General features: G+C 40.6%; 1 pseudogene; it reads right to left on the bottom strand.

Annotated features, from left to right (window-relative positions):
- Positions 1-15,929, bottom strand: part of LOC133758720 (AP-3 complex subunit sigma-1-like) — a 155,131-nt pseudogene extending 139,202 nt beyond the window's left edge.
- Between the last annotated feature and the right edge of the window lie 2,368 nt (positions 15,930-18,297).

Below are 18,297 nucleotides of genomic sequence, written 5' to 3'. Positions count from 1 at the left end.
AACAGGTTGATGAATTCAATGAATGATCACATACTCTGGCTTTGGGTTAGTGATTTTAAAGGGTGTATTTGTCATTTGTGCCTGACTCCATGTGGTTTTTAAGTAGAAAAATGCTCCACTGAGAAATAGGGTTTTCTTTTTGTTAGTTGTCATTCTTAAAAAATATTCTTTTTTAAGAAGACTTTATCCTGCCCCAAAGATGCTAGTAAACAGTAACTGTATTTTACCATTGAAGTAAAATGTTGTCAAACTCTTCAATTACATGACAATCCAGCTCCTGGGAAGACAAACATCAAGTCTGCTATACCCCAGAGGATAGCCAGGTACAAAGAATGGAAAACATCCACATTCAAATGGATTTGCCATAAATCAAAGCTCACTTAGAAAGATAGATTCTTGGAGCCTGCAGTGGCATAGCGGGTAAAGTGGCCACCTGCAGTGCCGGCATCCAATATAGGTGCCAGTCCAAGTCCCGGCTGCTCCACTTCTGATCCAGCTCTCTGCTGTGGCCTGGGGAAGCAGCAGAAAATGGCCAAGTCCTTGGGTCTCTGCACCCACATGGGAGACCCAGAAGAAGCTTCTGGCTCCTAGCTTTGGATCAGCGCAGCTCTGTCCATTGCGGCCAATTGGGGAGTGAATCAGCACATGGAAGACCTCTCTATCTCTCTCTCTCTGCCTCTCCTTCTCTGTGTAACTCTTTCAAATAAATAAATAAATCTTTAAAAAAAAAAAAAGATAGATTCTTTCTCCTTGTGAGCCAAACACCAGCTATAGGGTCAATGGAGATTAAATTTCACATTCAGTTTTATATTCAAAGACAGTAACAATGAAATACAAATTCAGCATCCACAAAAAGGCCAAGTAAATAAGGCAGAAAGAGCAGAAGAATGCATTTCTATGATACTGTCCATCCTCCCAAATTTTGTCCCAAGACATTTGGAACAACGCTCATGCATCATATATGTGTGTAACACCTATTTGTTTACTAAAAGAAGGATATAAGTCATCACAACTGATCTGATCTGTACGTTTGAATGGGGTGAGAGAGACAGAGAGGGAGTGCAAGAAAGAAAGAGAGAGAGAGAAGAACCAGACCATATAATTTTATCTAGGCCTGCACCTTCAAAGAACACATGGAAAGGAAAATATAGCTTTATGTGTTTATTTTTTCCCTTAATTGAAAGAGAAGCATATTTCTTCAACTCATTGAAGAGTCTAGATAACAATAATTGCCCTCATAAAAAAGACTTTCTCTTCAAAATAAAACTTGTTTAGGAATAGAGACTAAACTTTTTTATTTTACTTTATTTTTTGACAGATAGAGTTAGACAGTGAGAGAGAGAGACAGAGAGAAAGGTCTTCCTTCCATTGGTTCACCACCACCCCCCAAATGGCCACTACGGCCGGAGCTACGCCGATCTGAAGCCAGGAACCAGGTGCTTCCTCCTGGTCTCCCACGCAGGTGCAGGGGCCCAAGCACTTGGGCCATCCTCTACTGCTTTCCTGGGCTACAGCAGAGAGCTAGACTGGAAAAGGAGCAACTGGGACAGAATCCAGCACCCACATGGGATGCTGGCGCCACAGGTGGAGGATTAACCAAGTGAGCCACAGCACCAGCCCTAGGGACTAAACTCTTAAGTTATTAACTGTAGACATCCACATAAATTAACCAGATTATTTGTGTTGATAATATTTTCTAATGGAAAAGGAAAAAAAAATACAAAATACCAGGTTGCAGTCTTTTCCATCCTGTTCCCTTACACTAGTAGATAGTCACTAATGAGTATGTCCTTCTAAAAGCACTCAGTGTAATTGCCCTTCACTCTTTGCTTCTCTTTTCACAAGGAATAGATGGTAAACTTCAGTGTGTGCCTGAAGCTGGGCTGTTTGCTTCATGCAATTATGTGACAAAATTGGTAAAAGATTATGTGACTCTCCTAACCCACTGTTGGTGGTAATGTAAACTGGTAAAGCCACTATGGAAGTCAGTTTGGAGATTCCTCAGACACCTGAATATAACCCTACCATACAACCCAGCCATACCACTCCTTGGAATTTACCCAAAGGAAATTAAATTGGCAAATAAAAGAGCTGTCTGTACCTCAATGTTTATTGCAGCTCAGTTCACAACAGCTAAGACATGTAGTCAACCCAAATGCCCATCAACAGTAGACTGGATAAAGAAATTATGGGATATGTACTCTATAGAATACTATACAGCAGTAAAAACAATGAATCCGGTCATTTGCAACAAAATGGAGGAATCTGGAAAACATCATGCTGACTGAAATAAGCCAGTCCCAAAGGGACAAATATCATATGTTCTCCCTGATCGGTGACTTAAACTAACTGAGAACTTAAAAGGAAAACCTGTTAAAGTGAAATGGACACTATGAGAAACAGTGACTAAATCAGCCCTTATCCTGACTGTCGAGGAACAACTTAATACTTTATTCCTCTTAGTATTTTTTGTTCTACTTAATATTATTGGTTGAACTCTTTAACACACAATTATTCTTAGGTGTTTAAATTCAACTGAAAAGTGATCCCTGTTAAATATAAGAGTGGGAATAAGAGAGGGAGGAGATGTACAATTTGGGACATGCTCAATCAGATTTGCCCCAAACAGTAGAGCTAGAAATGTGCCAGGGTATTCCAATTGAATCCCATCAAGGTGGCCTGTACCAATGCCATCTTGCTAGTCAAAGTGATCAGTTTCAGCTCACAATTGATCATAATGATAGGAGTAAGAGTCAAATGGATCACATAAACAAGACTAGTGTCTGCTAATACTAACTGATAGAATTAAAAAGGAGAGAATGATCCAACATGGGAAGCAGGATTCACAGCAGATTCATAGAATGGCAGATGTCCTAAACAGCACTCTGGCCTCAGAATCAGCCCTTAAGGCATTCGGATATGGCTGAAGAGTCCATGAGAGTATTTTAAGCATGGAAAGCCAAGACACTCTGGCAAAAAAAAAAAAAAAAAAAAAAAAACAAACCACCTAAATGAAAGATCTCTGTGAGTGAGATCCCAGCAGAAAGAACGGGCCATCAAAGAAGGAGGTACCTGGCCAGTGCCACAGCTCACTAGGCTAATCCTCCACCTGTGGTGCCGGCACCCCGGGGTTCTAGTTCAGTTGGGGCACCAGATTTTGTCCCAGTTGCTCCTCTTCCAGTCCAACTCTCTGCTGTGGCCTAGGAGTGCAGTGGAGGATGGCCCAGGTTCTTGGGCCCTGCACCTGCATGGGAGACCAGGAGGAAGCACCTGGCTCCTTGGCTTCAGATCAGCGCAGAGGGCCAGCCACAACGCACCAGCCATAGCGGCCACTTGGGGGGTGAACCAACGGAAAAAGGACCTTTCTCTCTTTCTCTCTCTCTCTCTCATTGTCTAACTCTGCTTGTCAAAAAAAAAAAAAAAAAGGAGATACCTTTCGCTGAAGGAAGGAAACAGAACTTCCACTTTATCTAAATAAGATCAGAGTTGGCGAACTCAAAAGGCTTCCATAGTCTTGGCAACCCATGACAAGAGCCTAGGGTGATTACTGATGCCATAAACAAGAGTGTCAATTGTTAAGTCAACAATAGGAGTCACTGTGCACTTACTCCCCATGTAGGATCCCTGTCCTTAATGTGTTGTACAATGTGAATTAATGCTAGAACTAGTACTCAAACAGTACTTTACACTTTGTGTCTCTGTGTGGGTGCAAACTGTTGAAATCTTTACTTAATATATACTAAACTGATCTTCTGTATATAAAGTTAATTGAAAATGAATCTTGATGTGAATGGAATGGGAGAGGGAGCGGGAGATGGGAGGGTTGCAGGTGGGAGGAAAGTTATTGGGGGGAGGGAAGCCACTGTAATCCAAAAGCTGTACTTTGGAAAATTATATTTATTAAATAAAAGTTTGAAAAAAGATTATGTGACCCTCTTGTTTAAATTCTTTCTTTGGCATCCTTTGTCCTCACGATACAATCTTAGACTTCCAAGACCTTCCATGAATTTTTACCTGACTAATGGTGCTGTATCATCTACCAATTGCTTTCCAGGGAAAATGTTTTGCTCATAATATTTGCTTCTTTTCCTTTATTCTTGTCATAATTTATAATCAAATACCCACATGTATGTGTATTGGTTCAGTGCCTTTTTGTCCACATGATCAGGGAGATGAATGGTTTAGAGTGAATGCTTGTTAAATGAGTGAAGGAATGACCCCTGACTTCAAGGACACATGGAATGTCATAGGGAGACAAAGATATAAATGTGAAGCAGAGAATTACATAAAGGAAGGAATATCAAATGTACAAAATTCTCTAGCCATATTGTATGATATTAGTTGAAGAAAATGAGTGATCTTCCATAGCCTTTTTGGAGGTTTGGGTGGAACTGAAACATGAATGAGTATGATAAGACTAAGGTGTACAGAAATGAACAAAGGCTCAGAGATAAGAGTGAGAATTGTCTCCTTCTCATTCCAATGATTAGGGTGAAAGTAGAAATGAGAGTTTATGGAAACTGAGAAAGTAGATTAGGCCTTATCACTCTTGGGGCTTTCCAAGCACTTACAGTAGATGATGATCCCGAGCCCTCACCTTTGCCCAGAATGTGGTCTGTAGCATAAGTACCATGGGATAACTTACCAGAGCCTCATATACTCATCCTCTGAGTATTGTACTCAAGAGATCATAACAGAATATAAATGAGACAGCAGCTAAAGTCAGGTTCTCAGACAATAGGAGAGACCTCAATCAACTCCCTCCCCTTTTGGGGCAGGACTAATGGTATATTAAAATAAAATAATTATTAAAAATACTAAAAAATAGATTTATAAAAATTCTGATATATATTTTTAAATTCTTATTTATTTATTTGAGAGGCACAGAAAAATTGGGAGAAAGATAGAGTGTTGCTTCACTTCCCAAATGCTCACAACAGCTAGGCCTGGGCCAGGCTGAAGCCAGGAGGCAAGAACACAGTCTGGGTCTCCTACATGGGTGGCAGGGACCCAACAACTTAACCCATCACTTGCTCCCCCCAGGTGTACGTTAGCAGAAAGCTGGAATCTGTAGTGGAGCCAGGACTGAAAGCCAGGCACTCTGATATAGGATGCAGACATCCCAATGTCATCTTAACCACAGTGCCAAATGCTGATGATTGCCCTCCTATACTTTAATATATCTATTGAGCATGACACATTTAACACCAAAAAATTGTATCTTAGTATAATTTGCTAGGCACAAAATAGAAGATTTTGAAAAAAAGCATATATTATTGGAGATGTAGTTCAATGATGGAATAAAAAATTTGTGTGAAGATTATCTATGTCAACTTATTTGGAGATAAGCTGTATTTTTAACTTTTAAAATATTTAATTGACAAAGATTGTATATAAGCAAGACATACAGCATGGTGATTTGCTGTATGTGCACATTGTATGATAATTACCACAATCTAATGTACATATCCATCACCGCCTAATCTGTATATTAGATCCAAAAGCATACTTGTTTAATATGAAGGGGCTTCAAAAAGTTCACAGAAAATGTGTATTATGAAAAACCGTGCATCTATTTCAATTTTTTTACATCAAAACACATTTATCTTTTAATTCCATTTTCCACAAACGTTTTGAAGCACACTCATATCTGACCAGATTTTTTGTTGCTGTTATTTTTGAAAGTAATTATTTTAGTACAGGCAGGGGTACTGCACTGTCAATTGATCTGAGGGCTATGGGAGAAAGTGCACAGAAAGGATGAATCAAGTAAGGAGACACCAGTGGGGTTCCTGAGTTCATGCTATGTCCACTTCCTGCCATGAACACCCAAGTTAAAGGAGATATTCTGCAGAGGACACAATCTGTTGCATTAGACCCATACAAAGCCAGCTCACTGACACATTGTCTCGAGATTCTCTGACTGCTGTAGATGGGGATGTGGATCCAGGCTATCACAGACCTTGGAGGAAGCAGCCCCACTTTGGGACCTTGTTCACAGGCTCTATTCTTTATTTCTGAAACTACTCCCTTCCCACTTGAGCTGGGTTCCCTAGGGTGTGCAGTCTGACTAAATGTTTCCCTATGAGTGGTGTCACTAACGTTCAAGTTGAACAAGGGTGAAACATGGTCTTACCCATGGTGACACTAGCTTCAGAGGGACAACTGTCTACATTCTCACACCACACTTCCTTGGGTGAGCCTGGGAACAGAGAAGCAGACAGGGCCCACGTCCTTGGCCAGGGACTTCTGACTCCAAGTTCAAGGCTCCTGTATAACCATGGTATCTCCACAGCTGTACTGGGAAGGCCTCTCCTGGATCAATGGATAAGTGGTTTGACATCCCTTTCACAGAGGATTGGTTTAGAAAGAGGTAATCTGCTTTACTAAGAAGCAGTGTATGCCTCCAGAGCCAAACTGGTTCTGAATTTTATATTCTAACACAGCATCTTTTATCACAGTGCATGCTTCACAGTGTGTGAGTTCTCTCAAAGTTCAAGTGACTGCTCAGTGTGCTGGAAAAGGGAAGGAACAAATTTTTACACTGTGCCCTTTTAATAAATATCATTATTGTAAAGGATTGTCCTCTTGGTTGCTCCTAAACTGGAGTATCCTATAAAATGGCAAGTTCTTCTGTTGCATGAAGGTCTTTTCTACCTTTGCCTTGTGACTTAGGATAGATAAATCCTTTTATTTTTTTCCTTAGTACGTATTTTCTCTCCTCATCTTAAAATCCTTTGAGCTATCACAGGGTATCTGTCTTAGATTATTTTCATATATGTCACTACTTGAGAATCACTAAAACATTCTAAAATACAGTTGTTTATTCTGTTCCCCCCAAAAGCTTATGATCTTGAAGAAAATACTCTAATAAAGCATCAATATGGCAATGCAACAAATAACTTGTTAAATATAAATAAAAGTGATAAATCACCTTTTTCCTCACATCTGAAGGATAATAAAATAAAATGTCTCACCCTCCCCCAAATTAATAATGGCATAGGAACATTTATTTTTCTTTGCTCCACAAATTTGTCTTTTAGTAGTTGAGAGCAGATGAAATCTTTTATCACTATATTTAGACGTCAACCAGGCAGGTCGCTGCCATGGTAACTGCTGCATGAAGAAATGTTAGCAAGGGAGGGCTGTGCATGCTCCAGGAGCTCCAGGAGCCTCCAGAGTGAGAGTGAAGGTAGCGCCCGGCCAAGGCTGCCTGTGCTATGAGCTCTTGCACACCTGCAGCAGCGATATGGCCACTGCCACCCCCATAAAGATGTCCATGACATAGGCACAGGTGGTTGCAAATGAGCCCCTGCACTTTATGCCTCTCTCGGTAAACCCAGACTACTGTCCAGTCCCCAACCAGGCAGCCTTGGCTTTAAGTAGTCCTACACACCTAGAACCCCAAGATCATTCGTGATGCTCTCTTTCTTAAAAGATATGGATAAAGTAAGTGTATTCCTTTGCATTTAGAGCCCGTGTTACTCCACCATACCTACCTGATCGTGAGAATTCACATAGACGACAAGTTCTCAGTGAGTGCTTTCCTTTTGTCCAAGACTGTTTTAGTTACTGGAGATAGAAAATGATGCAGGGAAGCTGAGGAGACAGAGTCTTTGCTTCCTTGAGGCTTAAATTCAATTGGAGCAAAATGGATGATAAAATACAATATAAATATAATAAAAAGACAGGGAACATGCATCTTAATATGCTGTATTTGTAAGTAATGTGAAGTCTACCAAGCAAGGCAGGTTTCATAAAGGCCTGACTGGGGCCAGGCATAGAGGTCTAAGCCTCTGATTGTGGCCCTGGCATCCCATTTTGGTGCTGGTTCGAGTCCCAGCTGCTCCACTTCTGATCGAGCTGTCTGCTATGGTCTGGGAAAGCAGTGGAAGATGGCTCGAGTACTTGGTCCCCTGTACCTACATGGGAGACCCAGAAGGAGCTCCTGGCTCCTGGCTTCCAATCGGCTCAGCTCTGGCTATTGCTGCCATTTGGGGAGTGAACCAGTGGGTGGAAGACCATTTTCTGTTTCTCCCTCTCTCTATCTGTAACTCTACCTCTCAGATAACTAAATAAATCTTTAAAAAGGGGGTTGTGGGGGAGCTGATTGGAGGGTGGAGAACCCCAGAAGGTAGCGCTGAATGACTGGCCCTGGCGCTGAGACTCAAATGACAGCAGGCCGGCCACCCGAGGTGTGGAGAAAGTGTTTGCAGGGGAGATGAGCAAGTGATTGGAAGGACTGCCAGACTCCACAAATACGAGTGCAGAGCAGTGCGAGAGTAGCAAGTGCCCGGGCAAGCATGAAATCCCCTGTGTTTGCCAGCACTCCTCTGACGGTCTAGGAGTCCCTGGAAAGTGGTGTCCCCTGAGAGCTGGAAGAAGAACTCCTGTCTCCCAGCCAAGTGCACCATTTCCCTTCCTTCAGAGGAGCTCCACTTACCGCAGCTGGGACTGGGGCTCTTTTGTCCTTGGTGCCTGTCCAAGACGCAGCTGAATGTTGTCATGGCTCCTGCTGAACAGCAAGGGAAGTGCCACCTGATGGAGACCACAATAGTAGGGGCTCTTCCAGGCCATGGTGCTAAGGGTTGGGAACTCAATCAAGATCTTCCATGGTTTGGAAAAGGAGGTGGGGGGTGGCAGCAGAGGCTCAGCCACATGAGCCATAGCCTGCTGCTCCCAGGGTACACATGAGCAGAAAGCTGGAATCAGAAGCAGAGAGAGGACTTAAGCCCAGGCACTCCTATTTGAAATTCAGGAGTTCAAACAGCATCTTAATCGTTGAGCCATATGCCCACCCCAGTAAATGAATCCTAATAGCTGGTGCTCCAGTTCATATCTGTGTTAATAATATTACCCCAGGGTTTCTTACACAAAATAAATGGGAGAAGAAGCCATAACAATACTCATTGAACTGATTGGTGATTGGTAAATAATGATTTTTCCTTTCACTTCCAGCAGCTTCAGGATAAAATGCAGAATTCTTTGACTGAAGTTTCTGACTCCTTAAAAAACACTCCTACACATCTATGTGGCCTTATATCTTGTGACTTTTGTGTTGAGAAATGTTATTATAGGGATATATTGGTTTGCTTGAGCTGCCATGCCAAGTGCTTGTTTTAATCAACTCCATTATTTCACAGCTCTAGAGGCAGAAAGTTGTAGATCAGGGTGTTAGCAGTTCTGGTTCCTGCTGAGAGCAGGAGAGGAAGGATCTGTCTCGGTCTCTCTTCTTAGCTTGTAAATGCCATTGCCAGGTTCTCATGACCTTCTCTTTTTTAAAAAAATTTTTTAAAGATTTTATTTCTTTGAGAGAGGAAGTGACTTTTTTTGAAAGATTTATTTATTTACTTAAAAGGCAGAGTTACCCATAAAGAGAAGGAGAGACAGAGAGAGCGAGCGAGGTCTTCCATCTGCAGGTTCACTCCTCAGATGGTTGCCACTGCTGGAGCTGCACCGATCCGAAGCCAGGAGCCAGGAGCTTCTTTCAGGACTCCCGCACCATGGGACTTGGGCCATCTTCCACTGCTTTCCCAGGCCATAGCAGAGAGTTGGATCGGAAGTGGAGCAGCCGGGACTTGAACCAGCGCCGATATGGGATGTGTCACGCCAGGCAGTGGCTCTACCTTCTACGCCACAATGCCGGCCCTATGACCTTCTCTTTTTACCTCTATTTCTGTTTCCAAATTTCCTTTTTTTTTTTCTTTTAATAGCACAATGGTCACATTGAGTTAGGTAGGGCCCACCATCACAACATTATTTTAACTGACGTAAGCACTTCTACAACAATGCTATATCCAAGTGGGGTCACATTCTGAAGTACTATGGGTCAGAAATTGCACATATGAATTAGGGGAGACACAACTCCATCTGCAACAAGGGGCCTTGTTTTATTTTCAGGACCTAAATACACCTGGTTCTCCTTTACCCTCTTGCTCTCTCTGTTCTCCCAAAATCTCTTTCAGCTGAAATCTCTGTAACCCCTTAAGTCTAACTCAATTTCCACCTCCTCCACACAGCTTTTCCCTGATTTCTCCAGTTGGAATTGACTTAATTGTTAAATAATCATAATTTAAAGATAACTTAATTTCTTTCAGTAGTTATTTGAATTATTTTCTAAATCATTTGTCTTAGCAATATTTATTCAATCATTAAATATTTTAAATGGATAAGGGGATTTTTGAAGGTATTTCTTCCTATGTAGGATATAAGCAATAACAAGAAGAGACCATGCTTAGACTTCTTTTATTGTGTATGTTTTATGTAACACAGGTCTTTTTATGCAGGGTGGAGGAAGAGAGAAAATCTCAAGTGGAAGTAGCAGGTTAAGAAGGCCCCACTTCGAGCCAGCGCTATAGTGTATCCCATATGGGCACCAATTCGAGTCCTGACTGCTCCACTTCAGATCCAGCTCTCTGTTATGGCCTGGGAAGGCAGTAGAAGATGGCCCAAGACCTTGGGTTTCTGCACCCATGTGGGAGACCTGGAAGAAGATCCTGGTCATTTGGAGAGTGGGCCAGCAGATGGAAGACCTCTCCCTCTCTCTGCCTCTGCCTCTCTGTAACTCTGCCTTTCAAATAAATAAATAAATATTCAGACAAAAAAAAAGAAGAAGAAGTTCCCATCCAGGACTCAGAGCATGTCCCATCTCTAGTGGACACATGGTACACTGACAGCTACCCTTTGCCTCATTGACTTTGGAAACTGTTTCCAACAGCAAATGAAGATCAGTTTCATCTAAAGATGAACACATGAATGAGTTTGATGAATAAAATTGGAACATTGATTTGCTAATTCACAGTAAGAAATGAACTGCCATAAAGAGTGAAGGGCAGTGTCTCCCCATTAGGCCTATGTGGGAAGCCCGATATAATCAGAAGTTTACTGGGGAAGGCCAGACTCAGATCAAGGGAAATCAATACATGATTTGAATATTTAACATCAGAGGAAGAGAATCTGATGCATTTGTCTCTGTAGTCATAATAATATTGCCAATGGAAAAACACTCTATTGGTTTTGGGCTATTCCTTCTTTTTGTGTAATGTAGTTATCCTAGCTTTTGTAATCTTCTCGGATTATGTCTTCCTTGTAATAACTGAATAAAATACTTCATGGCTTCCATATGGCATCACAAAGCTGGTCTTGGGGTTGAGAATTATTAAGGGAAGACCAGCAAAAGGAATCAGTGATGCACTGGATATAGCAGTAAAAGAGAGAAGAGCTCAAACATAACCCTTAAACTGGAGATTGCATGTGTGAAAAGATGGAAGTCTCCTAAGTAGATATAGGAACTGCAGGATTTGGAAGCTGGAGTCATGAATTCTGTCTTGGTTATGTTGAATCGAAGGTGCCTTTGAGATACCCAGGTTGAGCTTTTGGCTGGATAGACTATCTGGAGCTCAGAAGTGAGATCTGGGCTATAATGGATTAATCAACACTTGTTTCAAGATACAGTTAATGGATGATGAGATTGTCTAGGAAGAGAATACAAAGTGAGAAGTAGATAGGGATCTGAATATGAGCTATAAGGACCAGCATTGTATAGGGAACTTGTTCACTGGGAGACATCTTTAAAATATCAGAAAAGTAAAAGATCAATATTTAGACAGGGATGTGTGATAAAGAAAGGTTTTAACTGATCATTTATGTGATTTATTTGGGAGAGTTTAAATGAAAACAGCAATAATAGAGTTGATAGATGTGGATGATTATGGAGAGAGAGAGGATAATTGAGTATTTGGGGTTTCTGATGTTCAAAATATTGGTTCAGGAATTACTCGTGGATAGGAGGGGATACACTGCAAAAAAAATATAGAACATGGAAAAAGTAGATGGTTCCAGACACGGGTAGAGTGTCAGATTTGGAAGCTGATGAATGTTTGCAATATTGGCTTCAACCTTTTCTGCTGCATAGAAGGTTAAGTCTTTGCTTGGTGAGGGGGCAGTTGGTTGGAATTAGAGATTGGAAGTCAGTGAAGAAATTTTGAAGTGGTCACTGGAATTAGTGAAGAGATGGATTTTGCACTGTGATGACCCATTTTAGCAGGTTGTTTTTAAGTTACAGGTAAGGAGATAATCAAGAATCAGAGATACAGCCAGAGGAAATATGTCACCACAGCCTTCTCTCTAGAGTTGCCTCTAAATCTACTGGGACCAACAACCTGAGATTGCCATTGTAGCAAAGCAGCTACTTAAAACTGTGTTGCTAGCTGAAAATACCCAACATGGCTAATGACTACATCCCTGTAATGATCTATGGCCTATTATATAATTCATTATAATAAAATTACCATGGCTGACATTCCAACTCCCATCACGCACCTCATGCTATTACAAAGCACTACCCCTTATGCCTCAAGATCACATGAAAAGAAGACCCTGAACCTCATGGGTTGCAGCTCACTCTGAAGAATGTCCACAGTCCTTCTTGAAGGTGTACTTTCTCTTTGCCAATAAACCTTATTCTTCTACTAATGTTCATCTACTTCTTGTCCTCAAAATCTTTCATATGTTGGAGACAAGAACCTGGACCAAGAGCCCCCCAGTATCAAACCAACAGCGATACCTCAGTCTACCTTGTGTTACTTCAGATTCAGAACTGAAGAGCAATTTACTTTCTTATTATCTCAACATAGCTCCTTAAACTAACTTCTGGACCATAAAGTCACAGTAAAATCTACAGGCACGCTTTCCCAATCAAAAGACATGCCTATTCCCAGAGATGAATTGTGTGTTCTTCCTCAATGATTTTTCTCCCTGATACCTAGTATATGGTATCTTTTTCAACACCAATTTTCTGATATTTAGACACCAACTGTTATGAATTAGATGTTTTTGTCCCTCTCACCACTTAACCCTCAGTATAGCTATATTTGGAGTAAGGAAATAATTAAGGATAAATGAGTTCATAAATATGGGGCTCCAATCAAAAACGATTAATATCTTCATAAAAAGAAGCACCAGAGAGCTTTCTCTCTGTCTCCATCTCTGAGTCTCCATCTCCATATTTGTCTTCATCTCTCTCTCTCTCTCTCCCTCCCACTTCCCTCCCTCTCTTCCTCTCTCCCTCCCTCCCTCCTCCTTCATGCACACCAATGGAAGGCCATGTGAGAGACAGTGAAAAGATAGTTGTTTGCAAGCCAGGGAAGAGACCTCACCAAAAACCAATCATGTTGGCCTTGTGATCTGGGATTTCCAAGCCTCTAAAACTGTGAGAAAATAATTTTTTTGTTTGTTTAAGACACCATGTCTATGATATCTTATTCTGGAAGCCCAAGCAGACTAATACACTAACTATCCAGAGTCAGTGTACATCCTACAAGCTAACAGGCTTGGTGCAAGATTGCACTTATTTTATAAGTCAGTTGAAAGTCCCAGCTTCCCATGGCACCCACGCTTCTGTCTGACATTGCCATGGGATGCAGAGGCTCCCAAAATACACTTTCAGTTCCATAATGTTGGAGGCATTGCTGTAGAACCCCTGAACAGGGTCTGCTGCCTGAAAGCCAATCACCGAATTGGGATGGTGAGAGAAAGTAGGTATTTATTGCAAAGTGCAAAGCAAGGGGCCAAGCAGCTATTACTTAATTCCCAGGCCCCCTGAGGGGTTAGAAGTGAAGGTTCTTATAGATCAAAATTGGGGCTGAGAAATGCATGATCAGTTTGTGTCCAAGTTCCTGATTTGTCAGTAGTGTTCATGACCTTCTTTTGATTGGTCAGTGATCCTGTGCTCTTTAAGGGATTTATGATGGCCATGTGGGCTCCAATTGGTCTGGAGGTTATGTGAAATTGGCAGCTACATTCTGCCTGAACCTGGAATCTCAGCTTAGGAAAATACTGGCCATCAAGGTTCCTATCTATTGTAAAAGCAAATGAGTCCAGTGATTAGAACCTTGTAAGGCCAGTTGAATTACTCCCTTAGATCAACGAGTTTGTTTTGAAAAAAGACAGGCAAGGACACCTTAAGTTAAGGGGGACAGAAAAGAGGTTGGGTTTGCTTTTGGATTTTAGGAGTTCAGTTTCAGACTCCCCATTTCTTGTTGCTCCTCAATCCTGAGAGAATAGGGATGACAACCACTCTGATCCTTCATGCTGTTTATGGGACAAAATGGGATCGTTTTCAGGATCAGAGTAAAGGAATAGTCCAGGGTTTCCAGCAGTGGAGATTCTCAGTATTACGATAGTGTTTGGCCCAGCCCTTTTCTTGCACAGCTTTATCTTGCAGATGTATTGGCATCCCACAGCAATGATAAAGGCAACAACATACTAGCATTCCTATACCTATAATGAAAGCCAGAGAAATCAGTAATTTTTACAACAGAAAACTTTCAGTCCCAAGCCAGGACTAGAACTGTTAATTAAGATTTAGTTGTAGAAAAAAATGGAAAAATCTTCCATGTTCATGGATTGGAAGAACTAATATCATCAAAATGTCCATACTACCAAAAGCAATTTATGGATTCAATGTGATTCTAATGAAAATACCAAGGACATTCTTCTCAGATCTCAAAAAAAAAAAAAGATGCTAAAATTCATATAGAAACACAAAAGACCCCAAATAGATAATGCAATCTTAAACAACAAGAACAAAAACAGAGGCATCACAATACCAGGTTTCAAGGCACACTACAGGGCACTTGGATTCAAAGCAGCCTGGAACTGGCACTGTGGCTCTCACACAAGAACCAAAAACAAACAAAAAACAAACAATAAATGTTGGTGAGGATGTAGGGGAAAAAGTTCCCTAATCCACTGTTAGTGGAAATGCAAACTACTACAGTCATTGTGGAAGACAGTTTGGAGTTAACTTAGAAAGCTGAAAATATATCTAACATATGACCCAGACATCCCATTCCTGGGAATTTACCCAAACACAATAAAATCACCATTTGAAAGAGCTATTTGCACCCCCATGTTTATTGCAGATCAATTCACAATACCCAGAATATGGAATCAACCCAGATGCTCATCAAATGATAAATGGATAAAGAAAATGTGGTATATGTACACTGGAATACTACTCAGTTGTGAAAAAGAATGAAATCTTATTTTTCACAACAAAATGGATACAATTAGAAACCATTAAACTTAGTGAAATTAGTCAGTCTCAAAAAGAAAAATACCATATGTTTTCCCTAATCTGTGATAACTAATAAAGTACAAAAAATCTAATGTATATTAGCAAAATTGACATTTTGAGAATTTATTATTGTTTAAAACCCTTGTGTCTACTGTTGTGAAACAGTGGTTTTTTTTTTTTCTTTTTTCTTACTTTTGTTGAATCCTTTACTTAGTGAAGGATTAATCAGGGTTAATCTTATGATTATAAAATAAACTGAAAGTATGTCACTGCAATAATTTTTTAAAAGAACTTAGCACTGTCATTTTAGGACAGATTAGTGGATGTGAGGGCAATTTGGCTGCAACATCGGTCATTCCATTTATCACCAGGGTTGATTCAGTTGATCTGGATGGCTAGGTGGGTGTCCCATTCTTCTCTCACCACTCCATGCGCATCCCTCCCAAAGCTGCGTACTCGGTTGAAGAGGACAACCTTCCCTGCAAGAGGAGGACCAATCTTCGGTCAAGGGTATGTGAGCAGCTGCACTCTCCTGCTAGAACCTCCAATCAAGCTCTCAAGGACAGGCTGGATATCATTTCTCAGTGCCTTTTTCTTAAAGGTTTATTGCATTTGAAATGCAGAGAGAGAGAGAGAGAGAGAGAGAGAGAGAGAGAGAAATCTTCCAAATGGCTACATCGGCCAGGACTGCACCACATGGAAGCCAGGAGCCAGAAGCTTCTTTCAGGTCTCCCATGTGGGTGCAGGAGCCAAAGGACATGGACCATCTTCTGCTGCTTTCCCAGGCCATTATCAAGGAGCTGATTGGCAGTGGAGCAGCCAAATACTTACCTGGTAGAAGAGATACCATGATCACAAAAGTGGAGCAGCCTGGACCATATGGGATGCCAGCATTACAGGCATCTTAACCAGACTCTGTACCACCCTCTGTACCACAGTGCTTGCCCCAATTCTCAGTGTCTTAATGAGCAAAATCACACCTCCGGTCATCACACCAGTGGAAGACAGGTCTGGTCTACGTTTGAAGCACATTTGGGAAACTGGCAGACTTTTTATATTTTGGTCTACGTTTGAAGCACATTTGGGAAACTGGCAGACTTTTTATATTTTCCTATCTTCCTTGAACTCACAGAAGACACAAAGGACAACATTGGCTCTATCACAGGAGAATCCAAGGCCACTAACATTTCTTCCTTATTTGGAATCAGTGTGAATGTTTACCCTTTTCCAACCGCTAAGACATTGGGCATGGGTGAGTACTTTGAACCCAGCCTTCAGGGCTAAGATACCTGGTGGCAGTGTAGTTGTTTCTAAAGTTTCCTAGGAAGTAACCACTGTGTACACAACCTTGATTCTTCTGGTCCATGAAGCTGTTTCTATCCATGAATATTTCAAGTCTGGTAATCTCAACTTCAACCAGATCCAGCCTTCTAGGGAACAGCTGTTCAATAACTTATAATCAGTCATGTATAGATTCCCTAGTGGGGTCTGGGGACAAGGTTGCTAAATTAAAAGATGGTACAATTTTAGATTAACAGTTCAGTTTAAATAAGATGGCTTAGTATTTCCGGGTACTAAGTTAACTAGTAATCTCCCTTTTGTTTCAGAAGTGGCAGTACAGAGAGAGCTGCCCAAAAATGAACTATTCCATCTCCAGCGGAACATTACCAGATGCACTAGCCAGCCATGGGTGATATTGTCTAGATCTTATACCATCATTTAATTCTTTTCCCAATTTTGGGTCAATATTTCTAGTCTTGATCCTTATCTCTCAGTTAAAAAGAGATTGACGAGCTTTCTCAGACTCTCACTTGGGTGCTCTATATAGACTCTAGCTTTAGATGGGAAAATACCACGTATCATATCTAGTTAGCATCTCTCTTTTGGGATGAGGGCCCTCCCTAGAGAGTATAGTTCTAGTGGAGTCTTTTGTGACAATTACTATCAAGCAATCACACATAAGAACCCTTTCTTTATAACCTCTTGGCTTTAAATGATTTGGTTTAGGGTTGACACTAGTGACTCCATCTTGATTTTTATGCAGTCCAGATGCAATGAACATCCATTTCCAAATTCACAGCTGATTAGTCATGTTCCTTTTGTCCCTTGTTGCCAGGTTGGATTTCACTTGGTTGTTCATCCAGTCCCATGTTGGGAGGGAAATATATGATGATAAGGAGCCAGTGTCAAAAACCTTTTTAGCCACATTTTAGCAACAAAGAGTTTTTGGAAAGAATCTTTCTTATGCTAACTTCACAGAAGTTTAATGTCAAACTTAGCTTTATCTGTTCTGTAAGCATGGGTCATCATCTGAAAGTTCCAGGCCAGCATTATCTTGCTGGGAATTGTACTTCTGAAGGGCAATAGGCACAAAGTTCAAGTAGAAATATATATATGAACAAGAATATAACAAATTAAGTTTTTACCTTAAAAACAATGAACAGCATTACAGTCTAGTAGCAGAAATATTTTAATTGACTATTCATGTAAGTACAGTATAGAAGATTGAATAACCATGTAGTAATCAGACCCAGAAAACTGTCAATGTTAGCAAACCTAAAGACAATGAACAGGGTTACAATCTAAAATCAGGTGTGCTATGGTCTGTTTTGCTTTTCTATTTGCATTAGGTACACATAATAATCTAATATTAACAAACTCTCAAAGTTAAAAGGTCAATCCAAGACAGACTTATATTTTTGTAACTATAGTACCTAATCTTTTGAAATTTTAGAGCCTACATCTCCATTCACTTACTACAAGGCTAGGAGACATTGAAGACAGGTATTCTGTGTATGATTTTAGATATGGCAATGTTTGCAACTCTACCTGCTATGACAAGAACAGGTTCTAGCTGAACTCATGCAGACAATCACACTGCCATAAAGAAATAAAAAATCTTCAGAAAATACATTTGTATTTTAGAAGAATTAGCTAAGGGGAAAGGCAAACACTTTTATTCATGCACAAAACTATTCTAAAGCATTGAAAATGATGGAAATCACAGGAAAAGTTTTCCTGAATCTAGAAAAACATTCAAATACAGAACCAACAATATTTTAAGCAAAGACAGAAATCTGCAAATTTTATGAATCAGTCAATCTCACATAGCTAATTTTGGTTTCATCACCATTAGCAGTTTTATGGATTTCATAGTTCTTGTTTCTTTAGATTTTGGGAACTTCTCATCTAGACCATTGATCTTAAAGCTGTCAGAA

This window comes from Lepus europaeus, chromosome 4, assembly GCF_033115175.1.
Source record: "Lepus europaeus isolate LE1 chromosome 4, mLepTim1.pri, whole genome shotgun sequence".
Lineage (NCBI taxonomy): Eukaryota > Metazoa > Chordata > Mammalia > Lagomorpha > Leporidae > Lepus > Lepus europaeus.
The sequence above is the reverse complement of the archived record's forward strand: the minus strand, read 5'-3'. Positions and strand labels throughout refer to the sequence as shown.